Below are 15,368 nucleotides of genomic sequence, written 5' to 3'. Positions count from 1 at the left end.
CACTCATACTGAGGGTTGGGGTTCAAAAGTATTAAACTTCAGTGAGAAACCTTTTCCACACCATTTGTGCTACAGCTATTTTTTTCCTAACAAGTTTCTCAATACAATGCAGAAAAAAACTAGCGACGAAGCATTTTGTTATGCTACATTACTAATTCATACCCACAGCTCTACATTTGAGCAAGATCAAACCTCAGTATCCCTCCTCCCTCATATGAGGCTGAGAAGTCTGATTCATTTTAGTGAGTCAGTTAATTCAGACAGTTCAAAAATTGATTCATTGATTTGTTGCACTTCATTGATTCAAGCTTCGGATATATAAACTAGGTTGTCTAGTTTAATGCATTTAGTGTAATGCAATGCTGTTAGTTGTATACTAAAAAAAGGGGGGCCTTAAAGGGATAATTCACCCAAAAATAAAATACAACTTCCAACCAATCTCCATTATTTTTTAGTTAAAAAACGAAAACTTGAATACCTTTGCACCTTTGTCTTGTTTTCCAGTGCAAATGTCTAAAGATTCTACAAAATGACACAAAATAAGAATGAAATGAGTTTATGATTAAAACATGAACAAATATTTGCAATCTTCTTAATTCAAATATTTTCATACCCCATTGACAGATATTTGTTCTTGTTTTTAAGCATAAACTCACTTGTGTTCAGTTTTCAAGGCTTCATTTTGCATTTGCATGTCATTAAGGATTTTCAGATATTTATAAACAAAAATACAGAGGAAGATATTATTTTTTGCAATGCATGCAGCATTTAATGCAATGACTTTATGAATTTAAGACTTTTTTAAACCTCCAGAAACCCTGACATTCCAATAATGTATGACCAAGTTTATTGGAGTATGTTTTACAAGAAAAATACTATTTCAGTCGTCAACTTCAAAATTTCAAGCTTGATTCAATGTGTAACTTGCCATTTCTTTGTAATTATTTGAGAAATTCAAGCAATTTCTGATAGAAAATTGTCAAATTTAAATCCAACAAATTGAAAAAGTAAATCATACACCATACAGTACAGGTTTGGAACTACACGTCAATCACAATTTCTTCAGAAAATATAAAAGTGTAGTCATTCCTCCTTTTCTAGTTCTCTGAAAGACTTTACCGTAGACTCTGGAGTGATGAGGCCCATCTATTGCCTTTTTGATTCAGCAAAGACAGAGGTGAAAGCCCAGAGAATGAGAGAAGGCACTTTGTTTTCCTGTTGTTGTGCTCACTCAGCTTTGCTGGAAACTGTAAATGCACCGAAACGGGAAGAGGGGGAGGTGGGTATTATCTGATGATGTATGCTTGAGTGTATTTGGGGGTTGAGAGAAAGGAGAAAGGCAAGAACATATACAGATAAATGTGCTTTACCGTGCAGCGCAGCACATGGTTCATCTTAAGCCGATTTACACTGCATTTATCTGTTAATGTTCAGACATCGTCTTGAAATATCACACTCGGCGCAGTTTAAAAGTTTAATATCACACATGAAAGTCTGGCGTCTCATGTGAACATCTTCCTAGAGTGAAACGCTCCACATTAAAGCTGTATTTTATGTCTCCACTGCCCAGATGAGTCCACTGAGCTATAAAAAAAGACAAAGACTGGTTCTGCATTTCAGCAAGTGTCCAGAAATGCAGCAGTAAATACAAGCGCTCTTTGGCCGCATCGCTGACAGGTCAAGTGCAGGTTCATGGTTCTACTCTCTCATTCTCACACAACACCAGACAAAAACTAACCACAGAGCACGTATAATTTAGAGTTGTGTTCCTAGATTTGACACAAATAGTGAACTGAAAATGGATCAGTATTGGAAAGGAGCCTGAAACTAAATCAAGCATTACTGTCATACTTACAGTTAGCGATCTATCAAATTAAACTTGTTTAAAAAGGATAGTTTACCCAAAAGTTCACAATTTACTTACCCTTATGTCATTCCAATCCTATATTTCTTTCTTCTGCAAATATTTAAAAAATGCCACAATATTACCAACCACTCAGAACACCCTAGCAACCCCATAGCAATGTGCTAACAACTAGGGCTGCATGATTAATAAAAATAAATAAATAAACTGCGATATGGCTTAGTGTGTGTCACAACGGCTGTGATTTAATTATATAAACATGCATTCACTATTTTCATAGTGAAGCGCAGCACTGCGAGCAGCTCATGATCCAGTGTTTTCAGTGTCTCAGTAAAATGCATGGGCCAACCATATTCCTATAATTATATTTAGAAGTCAATAGAGAAACTTTAAAAGCCATTCACACAGAAATTGTTTGATTTGAAAAACGTGAAAAGTGGGCAGTGGAACGAGGAAAAAAATGCAAGGCCTTGAGGCATGTATTTTAAAAGTTGAACGGCGTGTTTTTAGAACGCTGTGCCATGCGCGAGACACGGCAAAAGACGTGAGCACAACGATCAAACACGTCCATCTAGAGTGTTTACATAAGAAAAACAATGGAAAAGTAGCGCAATGGAATAGAAAATCATGTTTTGTGTGAAAAAAAAAATAAATAAATAAAAGCTTGATGGTTTAATGTTTGAAAATAAAGAAATCGAGATTCATATTGTAATTTTAAAGTTGCAATGTAAAATGATTATTGTTATATTATTTTTTTTAAATACTCATTTTTTATTTTACAGCAAAGTATTACAATAGTAATTAGGGCTGCACGATTATGACAAAAATCATAATTGTCGATTATTCCCTTGAAATTGTAATTGCGATTATTAATTACGATTATCACAATTTACATTGAATGAAGTTTATACCATTGTTTTATGCAACTGCATGCCGTATTTTTATATGAAGATAAACAAGCTGAAAACACTCTAACTGAAAAAACCTTTAATTATTTTATTTTCACACAGAGATTGATAGGACTATTAGTAAAATCTGTTGACTTTAGAAATCTTTGTTGCATTATATGACTGTAACTCAAGAAGCATTAAAGATATTTTAATAGCCTATTAGATATGGGTCTTAACAAACCTTCCATTTGGCATCTTCCTTTTTAAGGTCCTGTATGGCTCAGTTCTAGAGATACTAGATTTTTAATATGGCTCCAGCAGTAAATTGTTAAATTGCACACATCTTCAGTCATCAAAAAAACAAATGTGGGTCATTTTGCGCACCGATGATACTTTATTTCTGTTAAGAAGGAATGTCTGAAGAACAAATTATGTTGAAACTAGAAATGTATCTTGTTTCCTTCTGTCCAAACAACTGCATTGAACATGCCTGTCTGAGTGCCATAAGTATTATTTTTCCAAAGTTTGCATGCCTATAACTAAAGAAGTATTAAAGATATCGCAATATGATTTTAGATTCTAGTTCTTAATAGGGCTGCATGATTATGACCAAAATCATAATTGTCGATTATTCCCTTGAAATTGTAATTGCGATTATTAATTACGATTATCACAATTTACATTGAATGAAGTTTATACCATTGTTTTATGCAACTGCATGCCGTATTTTTATATGAAGATAAACAAGCTGAAAACACTCTAACTGAAAAACTTTTAGTGCTTTTCTATAGTAGTAAGCCTCAAATGTCAACTATACATCGGATTGTTTTTTTCTTTAAATTATAAAAAAGTAAAAATATGAATGGTATTATAATGTTATACTAAAACTAAAATTAAAATAATGGGAAAAACCGTTAAGATAACATGTAGAAAGAAAAAAACACATCTTAAGCACGCCAGAATAACATAAAGTGGTGCAGGTGTCGCTCATTATCAATTACTCCACCGGCCTCGCTCCGTTCCCACGGCTCTCAGCCCCGCCCCCACTCGTCACAGTAATATTTCTTTTTTTAATTATTATTATTATCATCAAAGTTTTGGCCAAATGCTAAAGCCCTACAAACAAGCACAGCAAACCTGGAGCTTTTTTAATCGCAATCACAATTTTTTGCAATCTAATTCATCGAAATTAGAGTTTTCCACTAAATCATGCTGCCCTACTAACCATTTGGAACCCTTTAGAAAACATCATCAAGGCTTTTCTGGCAATCATCTTTTCAAAAAATGTAAATGTCTAGTTAATAAGTAAACTTTCACTACACACAGTATTAAATCTTAAATATATTCATCTGATATGATGTTCAGTGATCACCCTCAGGGACATTCAGCTCAGGAAAATATCAGATCTCTGAGTTTATCTTCTTTGTTGAGCTCATCTACCTTATGAAATCACATAACATAAACACTACTTTGCCTTCTATTAGCCTGCTGGTGTGAGGTGAGGAATCTTTCCTTCCCATTAAATCCCAAGTCTTTCTTTCCAGTGACTGCAGGTGACACTTTGATGGCAGGAAGAATTCTCTAATCCCTTCCTGCTGCAGACGAGATTCCAGTTTGTGGCATCAACAACACCCGTGAATGCTACCTGATGCCCTGGTTCCCACTACAACGCCATCAAAACCACAGGGTGCTTGGTATACGAAAAGAAAAGAAGGCACATCAAAATACATAATACTTCTTGAGGCAGGGATTGAACTCCTCTCTTCGCTCTTTCTGGTTTTCAGCTGGGCCTCTGGAGGCTGATGAGCATCTCATTTGAATTGGAGGTGTTCAAGCAGGCGATGGCACTCATGTGAAAAAGCTCATTTTCTCCAGCTGAACACCGCATGTGTCAATCACTCTAGGTGACACGCAGAGAAAACAACACGATCATCTGCCTCACTGTTGGTACACACCGAACGCAATGTGACAAGGAAAATAAGGAACTGAGTTTTATAACCAAACTTTTGCTGTGTGAACTACAGTAGTTCCACAGGTTAGCTTATACTGTAAAAGCTTCATGTACTGGCTTTTAATCCAAACTAATGTGGCCCTGCATCATTCCTGGGCTTTCCCAAGAAATCATCACTTTCAGTACCAAGACTTTTAAATACTGGCATTAAATTTGGTCCAACTTATTCTGGTCCAGGGCACCTACTTGATGTAACGTGACTAGCCAGTGATATTTAGAGGTGGGTGCATCTGAAATCTGTGGACTAGCTTGAAAATATCTAGTTTACTTGCCTCAAACCAAATCCATGAATAATGAAACCATTTATTTGCACACACACTGTCTGTGCTGCATTAAACTATTTGGCTGTCGTGAGACCATCCTGACCCATTCTTACCAGCTAAAAGTTCTTCTTTAGGCACTCACAGAAGAAGTCTAGGAATCAGATTGAAACTGAGGTCAATGAGTGCATGTCCACCAGAGATTGTCTCCCAATGCTGGTCATCCAGAAAGAAGCTGCCATGTCTCTATAAGGCTCACTGTTCATTACAGAGTTCCTCCTTCAAATGAACACACAGCTGGCAGCAGAAAAAGACACATGTAGACACACACACTTCCATAAACACACACTGTATGTGCTGTCCTGCTCTTCTTTAATGAGGAGATGTTGTAGAAAGCTGCAGCACTGCAGAGCAGATCCCTCCGGGTCAAGCACAAAACAGCATGAAACGCTGCAATATTGAAGCCACCATATGCAATAATTTACACATCTGGACTAAAAAGAATTTGGGCATACATTATCACCTCACCCCCTCAGCAGACCGAACAAACCCTTCAGGATTTCCTGTAGTACTGATGATGAAGGCAAAGGAATGAATGAAAAGGAAAGATTGATCACAAGAGAACTCTGATGGCTGGACTCTCAGAGCTGGCTCTCTCTCCACCTGCTCTGGATCAGCCACAGGATCAAAGCCCAATGGGAAACCTGATTTCTGATGTGTCTGACAACATCAAGTCCACCTTGCTACTGCTATAGTCCTGTCAAACAGACACTTTTTTATAATTAAGCACCACATCTATCTATCTATCTATCTATCCATCCATCCATCCATCCATCCATCCATCCATCCGACAGTCCAATTGAGTCGCACATATACATATACATATATATATATACACAATTGTCCTTTTTTCCTTGTCAATGTCAGCTAATCATTGGTATTCTCTTCCAACGTTCTTGACAGTAGTAATTCATGTGATCAAATGAGGGAGAAAAGCATCGTGTACATATCAAGACGTGCACTGTAGTCAAGTGCACTTTCAGCATTTTAAAGAGCCAATTCAGGTGTCTGGATCACAGTGGTGGAGCAATGTTGTATAGTACAGCATACAAAGTGTGCATTTTCACATAATTATTTTAGTGAACACAGACATCACTTGCAAATAAACAGTGCTATCAGAGACCACAATTCATTCTTTTTAAATTCCCCCCTCAGTTTTGAAGACATTTCACCTCCCATAAATATCTTTTAGCCAGCACAAATAAATCATTTTGACAGTTTTCTCTCTTTTGGGACATTTTCCTCTACTAGAGACAATGCAATCGCATCTTAATAACTATAGCACTTTTCCCACAGAAATCATCAAATCAATAGCTAAACATATCTATCAATACCGAACACAAACAGTCACTCTGAATCAAAGTGCAAACAAAAGAGCAGACCAGACTTGCTCCCGTTCTACTGTCTGCTTGATGCAGGTCTACAGTTCGCCATTGGCCTGCTCCAATCAATACTATAATACACTTTTTCTCCTGCCACATCCATTTTGCTGCAATTTGCAACTTTCATGCCCATTAGGTAGAAAATTTAGCTGACTGTGGGGGAGAGCGGAAGAGGGGAAATGCATCTTTGTCTTCCCGAATCCATTGCTGACTGCTCAACACAAACAGCTCGGCCCGTACAAAAGCTAAATTACTGTATCCCTTGCGGTCACATTGAGTTTCCTTTTCATCTAATGCAATTTACTATGCTAGGGGTTAGACAACATGGCTTGGTTTGTTTCATCACATGTAGAATGGTATAAAAATATGAATAAATACATACCACGGACAACAGTGTGTACTAATTGGAATGTAAGCCCTGAAGTCTAAACAGATTTGTTATAAATTTGCTGGTACACGCAATAAAAAACTGTGGTTTGGATCATCTGGTTGGATCTTCAAGTTTGCGATACAAAGAATGACAGATGCTCTTAAAATCGTGCGGTATGGGCAAACCACTTTAGTGACAAGAACAATTTATCTGGTGCCTTTCACTAGCATGGCAGCAAGGTTTGCCAAAGCATTCTGGGTGTTCATGAAGAGCAATGTGGAAACAATTCAACTGCTGAACGTTCAACATTCCACGCTAATTAAAAACAGACTTTTAGTGCTCTTATTTGTATACCGCAGCACTCAAAAGCAGCACTTGCATTAAAACCAGCTTTAAGACCAAACCATTAGTGATAATTCATGCAAAAGTGGGTCTGTCATCATTTTCTCACTCTCATATGTGGGAAATAAAAGTAGATATTTAGCAGAATGTCAGCTTATTCCCACAAAAAGTCAAACAGGTATGGAATGAGGTAGAATTTTTATTTTTGGCTGAATCGTTCATTTAAGACCTTGATTATGATTCAACTGAAGCCTGGTGATCTCAGGCTAATACACTTTTTTAGAGCTCTGAAAAAAATGAGAAGTGATCTAGGTAAAAACTCTTCGCCTTGAACAAAAAGTGCAAACTGCACAGGATATCCGACTCCCACAAGTTTGGAGCAAGTTTACTTTTTGGTGTTGAATGAAATATACTGTAAGTACATTTATAAAAAAAAAAAAAAACAAACATCTTGAGGCGTCTGATATCATGGATGGATTTTTTTCCACTGAGCTTGTTACTATACGTTCTGGAATTGCTATCTCCATGAAGGATACATGCTGGAATTTGGCAAGGCATCTTAAAAGACAGCATAATTATGCTGCATATCATTTGGAACAGCCTTTGCTTTGGGTGAGTGCCTATGATGCCCACTCGTTTTGGAACAGAGCCTATATGTAAATGTCCTCTGTTATGATTGGCTAACATCTCTGCATATGAAATGAGTGACAATAGCACTGAAGATTGGAGCCTTGTGTTCAAAAGAAAATTTAAAAGAACAAAGAAATGCTTTTTGTCCTATGATGTCCTCTCTAAAAAAAAAAACAATAAAACAGCATTAGAGTTGGATTCAGCCCCAAATCAAGCCATTTTAAAGTTCTATCATCAACAGGATCATGACCTCTTTTGGCCTTCAGGTAAGCGGCTCATAACCGCAATCCACACCATTCTCCACATGCGAGGAATCCAAAAGCATGCCGGGAGCTTGGAAGCAGATGAATGAAGCTCTCATGTTAAGCCCTCGCTGGGCTAGTGTTTCAGCCACTACAGTAGATTAAAACAATGTGTGGGGAAAGTGGGCTAGAGCCTCTCGTTCCTGCAGGGCACTAGACAAAAAAAACAACTTTTTACCTTCTCCACCCAGCAGTTATGATTGAGATGTAAAATGCTTTGCCAATTTGTCCAATCTCTTTTCCAGTAAATGTGAGCTCCAGCAAACAAGGCGCACGTGAAAAGACTCTGTAATATAGCACATTTAAGTAGTGCAGTATGTGCAGGGAAAGAATCAGTCTTGCCATTAGAGCTGTGATTGTTATCCATCCATCTTCACCCTCACCATGATGAAAACAAACACCTCCATCACGATTCATCATCAAATCCACAGCCGCAAGACAACGGTTGAGTGCTCGAAACATCACAAGCCATCAAATGAAATCAGTCCGGAGCCTCTTTTCACTCCGAGATGCTGCTCTCAAACACAACAGAGGATAAAAAAAATAATTTCAGCTTGGACATGCTGAGCACTTTTGTTGTTCACTATAAGAAAAATAACAAAGAACAGTGTACAGATAAAAAGCATAGTGACCAAACTGTCTGAACTATCCAGAACTGAAACATTTGTCTAGAAGATATATTTTGTCTCCAGAGGAAAAACAGGGCCACTTGTTGAATGGTTTATTAAAGGAATGTTCCAGTTTCATAACAAATCAACTTCGATCAACAACATCAGATCAACATTGCTGTCGAAAACCACAGAAAATTATTTTGAATCTACGAGGCAAGGAAAAGGCATTTAAAGTAGAAATGTGCAGCTTTTATAAGCCATTTATGCTAACCAAGGCTCAATTTAATTGATCAAAAATATAGTAAAAACAGTAATAGTGAAATTACAATTTAAAATAATTCTTTTATTTGTTTATATATTTTAAAATATAATTTATTCCTGTGATGGCAAAGCTACATTTTCAACAGGCATTACTACAGGTTTCAGGTCACATGATCCTTCAGGTGCTGATTTGGTAAGAAATAATTCTTATTATCAATGTTGAAAACAGTTGTGCTGCTTAATATTTTTGTAGATACAAACCAGGGTACTTCTTTTTTCAGGATTCTCTGAATAGAAGGTTCAAAAGAACAATGTTGGAATCTCTACTTCTGTAATTGTCTGTATATTATTAAATGGTGCGCATTGCTCCATAGACCTTTATTATAAGTGCAATTTTTGCTCAATCACTACAAAGTGACTGGTAATTTGAAATTATTTTCCATGTTTAGTTTGTAATTATACCTGGAACAATCCTTTAAGAACAGATCTAAAACAGAGCACTAAAAACATCTTGTCCAGGACTAGACGTGCTTGGATCTGGGAAACCAAAACACTCATTGTCAGATACAATGAAGCAAATAGTATTAATTGTGTTGTCATCACTTAACTCATTAGCAGTAAATCAGCCTCCTCTCGTTCACGGCCATTGAACTGTGAGCAGATACATCAAGACGGTGCAATCACTCATGGATAGGTGAATAACAGTTAGAGACGTGACAGTCACGGATACAGTCTGTCCACCTGGCTGCTCGACGCAGGAGCGAACAGGTTTGTTTTGAGCTGAAAGCTTTCTACATCACTGACCACATTTGAAATCCCCTATGGAGACTCCATAGAAACCCAAAGAACAGAACAGAAATGTTGCATTTCTCCATTAGGGAATAAATGCCACAATTACTGTATTTTAAGCTGCGATGTGGTGTAGCACAGAGCTGACAATCCCTGTCGTCCTCGATCAGGATTCACGGGCTATGATGCAGCCGGCCTAATGCCAAGACCAAGACGACATGTTTCCCCTGATTCAACAACAAATTATTAAATCACTGCTAGAGAAGCTACGGCCAATGAGAATTAACTGCAGCACAGGCCAAGATTTTATTTTATTTATGCTGTACCACACTGGAACACATCCCTCCCCTTCAAGCTTTTTAGAGCTATATATATATATATATATATATATATATATATACACACACAAAATAAGATCAAAATTAGAGAACAACTTCCAAATTCCTAAATTTCAAGGTCACTGCTTAGTCCTATTTGAACTTATCCTAACAGGAGTAAGTGCAGTTTTTTAAAGCATATTTCATGACACGATTTCTGACATGTTGGTGCTATATCTTTCACTTGGATGTTATAAGTTGTACTGAGTAAATACAGCTGAGTAAAACAAAAACTTTGTCCGTTTTCATTTCAAGCTGCAAAGGAACCAAATTAAATTGATTATTTTAAAGGGGGGTGATTCTTTTCTATACCCACTGTATAGAGAGAGAGAGAGATGACACATCAGTTCCAGTGAATAGTGTCAGAAATACAGGCCGCATCTTTTAAAATTGCTCAGCCATGTCACACAGCATTTCTTCACAGCAAGAGGAGTCAGTGTAGTTGACCTTACAGTAAGGGCGAAGACAGAATTCCTGCTATTGTTTTACAAGGACCATAAAGATCTCCAGTAGAAGCAGGGTCTCTTAGTACAAGTCCCACTATACATCACAGATTGTGTTTGTGTGGTGGAGGACCTCCAAGACTGGGCTGTTAACCAAACTCAGCGATGCAATGTTGCAAGCCTGACCCCACCCAAAGCCAGTCTTGCCATACACTTGAGGCCGTTTATCATCCGGGCTTTTCTAATCTGTGCTGACTTGCGCCTCGTCCCTGGAGTCTGTCAACTGTCAGGCCAGGAGGAAGACAGCTCTGACGAGGACACAATTAAAGAGCATTTACAACATATTCTTGCGTTTCTTGCACATATATGAGATTTTTAGTTCAGGTTCCTGTGATAAATTAAATGCATCATCTCATTCCATAAGATCTGTTGTCATAATGACTAAATTAAGCATGAACGTCAGTGACTATAATGAGATGAGGAGTAAATGGCAGCATCATTTGTGACTGCCATCTTTAAAAAGGAATAATCCCGGGTCCTATTCTGGCTGTGTTCATAAGCAACAACATAATGGAGATTTGCTTCTGGTGTCTCTGGAAAAATAACTAATTTTAGAACCAGCAAAATATAACTAGTGCTTGACACAGACAGGAAACACAACCTGGCCTCCAATCACTAAATAATGAAGCCGTTATGAAAAAAAAAACCCATACATTTAAAATAAAGTTTACAAGAAGATATCAACTGACACTTCATTTACTCAGAAATCCAAAAATAAAATAACAAGACCAAGTTTTTGCTTTTTCTGACTCTATGTGACTCTAGCAGAAGGTGTAAACTTAAACATCTGTAACTTTTGACAGCATAAAGTTCACAGCTGCCATCGTCCTGAAACGACAGTACACATTCCAGCTGTGTTTGGACTACTTGACCTCAGGAGACAGTGTAGAGTGGTACGAGCCATCACTGCTCCTACATGACTGCTGGACGCTGCCCTTACAGAGGCATCAAGACAGTGATTATTACTGGGAAGGAAGTTCAAGAAAGTCGTTATTTTCCAGGGCATTTTCACTTTAAATGGGACAATTAAAGCCGTCAGACTGATAACATCAGTTTGACTTGACATGCTTGATGATAAACACAAGCAACTAAATAACTCACTACCGGGCTTCAGAGATGAAGGTTTGAAATTAGAAAGCATTTTACACATAAATTTACATCCTGAATTTGAATTCAGTTCACAAACAGAATGCAGAATCGTAATTCTAATTGAAGGAAGTACAAATATGGAAATAGATTAAAAGAAATTCTAGTAAATGCTTTTAAAATATAATCTAATCTAATTTAAAATATAAAAGTATCTTTAATTTTTCAGTATGAAATACCTATATGTGACCCTGGACCACAAAACCATGTCATAAGGATACATTTTTCGAAATTGAGATTTATACATCATCTGAAAGCTGAATAAATAAGTTTTTAGGATAGGACGATATTTGTTTGTTAGGATAGGACGATATTTGGCCGAGATACAACTATTTGAAAATCTGGAATCTGAGGGTGCAAAAAAATCTAAATATTGAGAAAATTGCTACAAATATACCCCAGCGACTTAAGACTGCTTTTGTGCTCCAGGGTCACATATTAGATATTATATTAGATACATTAAAATATCAATTAATAATCAATGTTTGAAATTCCAACTACAGATTTTTTTATCACGATTTTCTCAAAAATATTAAGCAACACAATTGTTTTCAACATTAATTATAATAAGAAATATTTATTGCAGCAAATCAGATTTCTGAAGGATCATGTGACACTGAATCAGTGGCTGCTGAAAATGTAGCTTCGCCATCACAGGAATAAATTACATTCTAAAATATACTAAAATAGAAAAGTTCTTTTAAATTGCAGTAACATGCACAAAAATCCTACCAGCCACAATCTTTTTAACAGTAGTGTACATTTTATTACGAAACTAGAATTGCAATTAAATAAATTTCTCATCCTGCTGTTCCAATTCAAAATTTTAATTCCAACATCAATTCAAATTCTCTTCTCATGAACTGAACGATGGGTACATTCTTATTTTTCTGCCCAGCCCTGTTCACTATACAGAAAAAATATAAGAAACATAACACTCTAAAGCTTTGCTATTAGAGCTAAATCAAAACACGGAGCTGTATACAGTATTTAATGCAGTGGAGATCGTTTTAACACAACAAATCATGACAGACCTCTACCAAAGCATATCACAGCAAGCCACAGGACTCCCACAGGACTGTTCCCGCCCATTCCTGCTGCCGCTCCACCCCGGGATCGACTGCATCTGCGGTTACCCGGGCCGCCTTTCCTCCAGATGAATTATTGGGTAATGGATCTCCAGATTTTCCGGCCTCAGCACTTCTCTTCACCCTGCTGGCCTCCGTTTATTAGATGTGGCCCCTGTAAATTTCTTCAGCTGGATCTCTCGCTAATGTTTGATTCATATCACTAGCAAAGGTCAAGCTATCCACTCTCAATAATTCTATATCCACATACTCTCGACTCATATTAAACGCGGAAAAGGGGCAGAGATGTTCAGCGAGCCATAGACTGTCAAAACTGAATGTCTCTTCCTCCATAAAGACGTGACGAAACAAAATCCTTCACAGGAATGCTGCATTGCAGGAGAAACATTAGGGAAATCTCTGCTGAAAATCTCATGCTGGTTTATTTAGCATAGACCAGGCTCGACAAGCATGAGATTTTCAGCCAAAATTTCTGGTGATGCTGACTTACCAAGGATAACCCTAAAAAGCCCACTGTATCATATTTGATTCACAAATTTCTAAGGCCTCAAAATTAATATTTTTTTCAGTGTAAAAATCTCATTGATTTACATTGCAAGCCATCAGAACTTTTTTCCTCCTTGAGTATGAGATCCATATATCATATTATATGAGGCATAAAAACCTCATACATTAAACATTATACTCAACAAAAAACACATGCAAACATTTGTCGGTATTGTGGTCTTTTTAGAAATTGGAGTGGAATTCTGGGTTCCGGAAGGAAAACTAGCCAAGTATTTAAGAGATAGCAATTGGGATATTTGGCGATCTGAGGCACTTTTACAGCACCCAGTAAACTATCCCATCATGCACTACACTGGGGCTTCATATCCCGCCAGGTTTATGACTCAGACTGCACTCTGATTTATGTTCTACCACCAACCGCTGAGACTCACTGTAACTCAAGCGCAGATGTGCTAGTGGACAATTTTTGCTCTTAATTTTTTTCTCCATTCCTCTCTCTTTACCAAAGACAAATCACGGCTTGCCACCAAAGATGTTTTCCACTACTATTCTTTCATAACACGAGTCTGCATTCACCGCAGAATGACAGCCCGCTCTCGGGAGATCTATGAGGAATGCGACAGAGCGCCGCTGACCTCAGCTTCACACCCACGTGTGGAACCAGGCATTGCTTCATATGAAAAGCACCTCTGGCCGGTAAATACGATTCGTCACGTAGTATTTTAATCAGGCCGGAGTGATTGATAGTCACAGCTTGTCATGTTAACTGTGATCATCATTCAGAGCCCTGGGCATTCCACGTCTGTAAGGTGGGCGGAAAGACTCCAACGCCTGTGTGAGTTAGGACTGAGCGTAATCTGCCTCTGCTCGCCACTGAGGCACGTATAGATCAGCCGTGATGACAGCGCTGGCAGCTAATCCGAGAGCGAACCGGTTTTGATGGATATGGAAATTGATCTGGCTTCCGAACAGATCAGAGGTGGTCTCCATTCTGAGATGCGGTAAACTGCAATCACTTCACTCACAAATAGACAATTGAAACCAACCAAAGCGGGATATTATGAGCCACAATGGTAATAGAATATTGACTTTAGAAAAACGCGAAACTCAATGTGGACAAACACTCTCTATCCTGAACGTAAGATGAGTTTTTCACAACTACGAATGAATAAATGAATGAATCGATAAAGGAATTATGGGCGGTCAAGCTATGCATGAATGGTGAAGAATAATATTAGAATCATAATAAGAAACTGAGAGTGAGAGAGGGAAAAGGAGAGAGAGGGTTAGACACACAAAAGTATTTCCTCCCGTTATAAACTGGATCCTTTTACTTCCAAGGTAAAATACTGTTAAAAACATGCTGCCTGTAACGTCACTGTATTATACCATAACTACAACGTTCTGGCAACCAAAAATGGTCACTGTATATATACAACAGCATATTTTTAACAACAGTTTATTGTAAAAATTTATAAATTTTCACCGTACTATAAAACACACTATTATAAAGTTAAATTATATGTTAAATAATTTTTTACCGTATAGAATACCATTCAAAAGTTTGGGTTTGGTTTACAGTAAAATTTACGGTAAATTACAGTACAGTCTTCTGTTTTAATATTTTTAAAATGTAATTTTTTCCTGTGATGCAAAGCTGAATTCAGTGTCACATGATCCTACAGAAATAATTCTAATATGCTGATTTGGTGCTCAAGAAACATTTCTTATTATCAATGTATTTGTGTTTTTCTGTAAAGTATGTTTTGAGCCTAGACAAAATATGGGTTGAGAGAAAGCATCAGATGAGGAAAGAATGATGTTGAATATCTAGAAACATAGGAGAAAAGGCGGTTGTGATGCAAAACTGTACATGTAATCAGTTCATCCATCTATGTTACAGCGAAAGCTGTCGGAATTACCACGTGGCAGATGGGAAACACCTCAAGCTGTGTGTAAAGAATGCCCTCTCTCT

General features: G+C 37.4%; 1 protein-coding gene across 1 annotated transcript in view; it reads right to left on the bottom strand.

The window, feature by feature from the left end:
* Positions 1 to 15,368, bottom strand: part of clmpa (CXADR like membrane protein a) — a 55,621-nt gene that overhangs the window by 14,826 nt on the left and 25,427 nt on the right. The gene's annotated exons all lie outside the window — the stretch shown is intronic.

The sequence above is a fragment of the Sinocyclocheilus rhinocerous genome, unplaced genomic scaffold (assembly GCF_001515625.1).
Source record: "Sinocyclocheilus rhinocerous isolate Xijiao unplaced genomic scaffold, SAMN03320098_v1.1 scaffold1330, whole genome shotgun sequence".
Lineage (NCBI taxonomy): Eukaryota > Metazoa > Chordata > Actinopteri > Cypriniformes > Cyprinidae > Sinocyclocheilus > Sinocyclocheilus rhinocerous.
The sequence above is the reverse complement of the archived record's forward strand: the minus strand, read 5'-3'. Positions and strand labels throughout refer to the sequence as shown.